Genomic DNA, 6,000 nt, shown 5'->3' with positions numbered 1-6,000 from the left:
GTAGGTAGACAGGGGGATGTTAAGAACAGTATTGGAAATGGAGAAGCCAAAGAACTTATATGCATGACCTGTGAACATGAATTAAGGGGAGGATTGCTGGAAGGGATAGGGGTACCAGGTGGAGGTGGGCAAAGGGGAAAAATTGAGACAACTATAATAGCATAATCAATAAAAATATATATTTTAAAATAAAAATTAAAACATATGTATATAAAAAATAAAATAAGTAGAGTGAGTTTTTGAGGTCTCAACTGCATTTACTTGCTCCTGCAATTAAGTTTGTACTCTGTTAAATTTATGAGAAAACACCTTTCATTTTATGCTATAGGTTACCAAAAGGATGTTAATAAACAATGCAAGACTTCAAAAATCTGTTTGTTATTTTAATTACAACATTCCAAGTAATATTTCACACATTCTTTAATACTAGACTGATCTTGTTGAGCAGAGTGTTAAGGCTACATTTATTCTCATACCAAATTTCCTACTTTATTTGCCTACACATTTTTTTGCTATGTGTAAATAGCATAAGACATTCAGAAAAAGTACAATTTACCAACTTTAATTTCCATAAGGTTAGCAGTATTGATGAATATGTCCTGATTTGACCTAGATTTTATTATATCAAAACATGATGTATAATGCGAAATATTTCCTAAAAATTTTGCAAGAGTTTTTTTGAAATGTATATTTTTGAAAATCTTAATGTTCAACTGATAAGAAAACAAAATTCCTATGTGTCCATGTTCTACCATCTCCCATGAAGGCAAGTTCAAGATTTGGAATGGCTTCTTGTCACTGAAATATGTGGAATATAAATTAATTGGTTATCGTATTTTAAAAAGCTGTACTATGGCACATTATTTGTATTTTAAAAATAAGAGAAAATAATTTGTTTCCCTTAGGAATTCTGAGGGTAAATGATTCTTTAATACCAGACTGGTATCAATAAGTATAGTGCAGGTATAACTTAGTGGCCCAACCTCAGATGATAGAGATATTTTTCATTTGCCCAGCCAATGAGTCTCAGGAAAATGAGAAAGTTTGTAATAAAATTATAGGAGACATGTTATTTTTATTATAAATGGAGATAAATTAATAGATACATTTTTTAATCAGTAAGTAACTATGTGTAAAAGTAAGAATAATGTAGCAGAATCACTATTTTATACCAGGCTATACTCTAAAGACATGCAAATATTCCACTTTTATGCATTCAAGACAGAATCATTGAGAAAGTTATATGAAATGGTGATCATGGGTACTTGGAATTGTATTCCACAAAAGGGGAGTTTATCTTAACTCTTGAATTCTGTTTATGGTTTATTTCATCATCCATGGCTTACTCAATATACTTTCTTATATGTCACTGGAAGTTTTCAGTTTAGTTGAGGAGATACCGATGATCAAAACACTTATCATGGAAGCTTTAGACTTAGGACATTAAATTCATCTGACTTAATATGGTGGGGTCACGCTTCTCATAGGAGTGTTATAATGTTCTAGTTCAATTTTGTTTGAATTAAGATGATTTCAGTTTCTGATTTTTAAATTCTTTTCAACATTTATATGATCCTAATTAAATATTTATAATAGAAGAGAATGAGAAAATTCTTACCATATATAATTATATACATTACTATATATATATAAATATATAATTAGGGTGGGGCTAGATTTAAAATAATATCAAAGTGATTTAATTACTGATCCTATAAAATTAGATTTCAGAGATATTTTGACTCCCATAGTAATTTTCATAAATATTTGTGACTGTATTTTCACAAACATTAGATTTTACAGAAATTTATTCTGGTGAAGGGGGAGCTCCATCTGGTGGTGTCCCCCAATGTCGTCGATGAAATGAAAATGCCCAAAGCAAGATCTGCCTGGGGAGGAAAGCTGGTTTAATCTCTCAGAGGAGAAGATCCTGGAGCACCTTTCTCCTTGGGCTTTTATTGAGTTTAGCTCCTATAGGGATACATAGCATGCATGTAAAGCTCATTAATCAATGTTAAACAGTAATGATTAAAGGAAGGAGATATAGTTTAAGGATAACAATAAAGGGATTACAAGAGTCTTTCTGAGTCAGGATCTGGTAAACAGAGTGATGCCCATTAGGCCTTAAAACCTGGCAAAATAAACTCATCCTATGCTCGGACCCCAAACACCAGTACTCATTAACTCGAGGGCATTCTTAGCAAAGTAGGTTTCATAGGATTTAATGCATTCCTTTGCCAGGCCTAAGTGTCCCTGGAAACTGCCTGATCTAGTTTAGGGCTGTACCTGTCTCTAGCATTGTTTCAAGCCTGAGTCAGGCAGTGGGGGACAGTGGGGTGCAGAGCAGCCAAGAGATAAGGACTTCTTTCGGATAGAATGAGGACTCCGGCCATGACAAAGCCAAGGGGTGAGGGTCTTTTGCCCCTTCTCCATGTCACCCAAGTCCTTCCCTGACCGCCCCTATGCAACTGTGCCTGTCTTAGGTTGCCCCTGCCATCGAGGGATCTTACCTGGCATTGACTAACTAGCCACCCTCCAGGGCCAAGCAGGGTGATGTGAGGGAGGAAGGGGCTCTGTTCCTGCCAGGGAAACAGGTTTTGTTTCCTCAATAGGTCTATTTTCCCAATAGCTTCAGTCTTGAGGCCCTTTTGCCTGTTGGTGAGGTTACAGTCCCGGAAACCAGAGGGAATGGTTTCCAGCACTCTGGGTACTTTTTTTTTCTCTGAATTCATTTATTTAAAGATAGAACATTCAAACATGGCACATGATATCCACACATAATAAAGTTAGGAAATTAAGTTTAATTGTTACATTTCATTTAAATTAATACATATTTTAAACACTGTGTTCCTTTTTTTTTGTAATCTCACCTGAGGAAATTTTTTTCTTGCTTTTGTCTTTTTCTTTTTTTAGAGAGATGGCAAGAAAGAGAAGAAAGAGTAAAACATCAACATGAGAGAGAAGCATTAGTTGGTTGTCTCCTGAATGTCCCCAGACAAGGGATCATGCACCAAGACTGGGGATTGACCACACAACCTAGGTATGTGCTTTGACCAGGAATCAAACTGCAACTTTTCAGTTACAGGATGATGATCCAATGAACTGAGCCATACCATCCATGGCTGAACGCTTTATTTTCTGAACAACTGGATCGATGAGTATACTAAGCAAAGAACATGATGACAGCAGGTAATTCAGAGCTGTAGCTGATAACAAAGCATCATATCAACATCTTTAGTTTCTGTCTTCCACTTTTTCTACCCATGATTCATTCCATAAATTGGAAAAATCAGTAAGATGAGCTGTATGAGGATGAAGCAAAGTCACCTGCCATGCCTACATCAAACCACACAGTTGTAAGAGTTCCTTCTGGGATGAAGAAAGCCCAGAAACAATTGCTATTGCCGCAGCAATTTAAAGAACCAGAAAACAGAAGCAGTGTGGAATTTCCTCAGAAAGCTGAAAATGGAACTGCCTTTTGATCCAGCGATTCCCCTGCTGGGACTATACCCTGAGAACACCAAAACGCCAATACAAAAGAACCTATGCACCCCAATGTTCATAGCAGCACAATTTACAATAGCCAAGTCTTGGAAGCAACCTAAATGCCCATCAGTAGATGACTGGATCAAAAAATTATGGTACATATACACAATGGAATACTACGCAGCAGAAAGAAAAAAAGAAGTACTAAACTTCGCAACAGCATGGATGGAACTGGAGAGCATCATGCTAAGCGAAATAAGCCAGGGGGCGAAAGACAAATACCATATGATCTCACCTATAAGCGGAACCTAACCAACAATGCAAAGAAGCAAGGCAAATATGACCAGCAACACTGAAAGGAAAAGAAATCAACAGAGACAAGAGGGAAGGGGGGGCAGGGAAAGGGAAGGGAAGGGGAAAGTCAAGGAACATATAGCAAGGACTCATGGACAAAACCAAAGGGGAAGAGCTGAGGGAGGGAAGGTGGGAGGGGGCAAGGGAAAGAGGGGGGGGAAGGCAGAGACAAATGTATTTAAAAAGTAAATAAATTAATTAAAAAAAAAAATAAAGAACCAGAATCCATTGCGCGCTGCAGCTCTAGGGCCACTGCTGCCATTCACTTTGACCACTGAGAGAGGGGAGAAGCTAGAACACAGCAAAGCCACAGTACAAGTGGTACACAGCTTTGTAGCCATCCAGAATATTACAAGAGACAACATCTTCCTCGTTCTCACAAAATCCAGGAATCTGATTCAGCTGTTTCTCCATTCCTGATATTAACGTTACACAAGCTACATACACTCCAACAACCAAGAAAAGTGCATATATGAGCCTCGCTACAGTGGGATTGTTTCCACTAGGACAGCATTAGCACAGCAAACCTAAGACACTGCCACACAATGTGGTATCCAGCTCACCGTGGAGCACAGTCCCAAGACATTTCCCATCTCCAAAACATCACAGAAGCAGCAAATGCCAACAAAATGGAGACAATCCTGATACACTCCTCTGCTGTTTTTTACTCACACCATTTAAACTAAAGATTCATTTGTGTGGCATATTTGAATGACGAAAACAGGTTATATTGATTTTACATTACTATTTTAATTGCCCCCATAGAGAAAAGAGGTAGAAACTCCAATGTTGCGCTCTGGCAGCCTGGAGGTCACATTTGGGAAAGGATGCTTTCCAGCTCTGTGACTTTGAGCAAGTTGTTCAAATTAATGTGAAAAAATACATAGGTAGGTTAAGAGATGGTAATTGGCATATATTATTAGTAATAGCTCCTATACTATGTTCAATAAGAAGAAAAAGCAGTTTTTAGACACTATAGTTAATAGGAGTTTATGTTAGGTCTGTCCAGGAAGTATCAAGCCATGTAATACGAAAACTAAAAGCATTTATTGAAGAAAATACAAGCTACAAGAAACATTGTACATGAGACAATGGCGCCTCAGATCCTTTCAAAATCGGCACCTTGGGACCTCACACAATTCTCCCAATCACCATCAGCTGCCCTGTCATATTTTCTTGAATCTCATTGATAGTGTGAAATCTCTTCCCTTTCAAAGGTGATTTTAGTTTTGGGAAAAGCCAGTAGTTGCAGGGTGCCAAATCTGGGCTGTAGGGGGACTGAGTCAACTGGGTGATTTGATGTTTTGCCAAAAAACTGCACTGAGATGTGATGCATGAGCAGGTGCGTTGTTGTGATGAAGCTGTCAATCACCAGCTGCTCTTAGCTGTGGCCTTCTAAATCATCCAAATAGTTTGCAAAGGAGTGTTCAAGCTTAATGTAAAATTTGATGTAGATTCATTGCTCTACTCGCTCATTTTCAATGGGATGGCCACATAGTACACATGCTCACTCCATGGCATCTAATGCCCCCACCAACTAGTACAGTGAAGTCATCATTGTTCACGCATGTGTATTCCAGTCCACTCTTCTTGGCTGCCAGGTTACACCAATGTTGTGCAAACCATTCTTGTTACATTAACAATAGTTGGATTTTTTCTGGACAGACTTCATAGGGCTTTAACCAAAAATTTTTAGGAATTGCCTTTATGTGTGTATTTATCAGACTTCAGAGCATTATCAAAGAGTTTAGCAGAGGAAAATATTGCCTTTGTTGGGGAAAAAAAAGATACAACTAAATATATTATTGTGTTAAGAATTTTAGGTCTTATGATATAATTCCCATATCAGACCCCAATTTTTCTTAAGCTCCTATAATCTTACTGCCTTTGTTTAATTATTAATGCTACTCATAGGATCCTTTCCCTCCTTCTGTAGCTACATTTAGTCTAATACCAGATTTCCTAGTTTATTTGCCTCCACATTTGTTTCTCCTTATTGTTTTTTTCAAGTAATTAGCTCTGATTTTGGTAATATTGATTGTTCACAAACTACCTATAATCACACATATTTAAGTAATCCTGTTTTCTTTTGATTACAATAGTGTTTCTTATTCTCAGATGGCTATTTTTCAATTAATTTTTAAATAATGCTAGTGCATT

Source organism: Pteronotus mesoamericanus, unplaced genomic scaffold (genome assembly GCF_021234165.1).
Source record: "Pteronotus mesoamericanus isolate MK-2021 breed Mesoamerican mustached bat unplaced genomic scaffold, CSHL_Meso_final contig_94, whole genome shotgun sequence".
Taxonomy (NCBI): domain Eukaryota; kingdom Metazoa; phylum Chordata; class Mammalia; order Chiroptera; family Mormoopidae; genus Pteronotus; species Pteronotus mesoamericanus.
Note: the sequence above shows the minus strand (reverse complement) of the source record.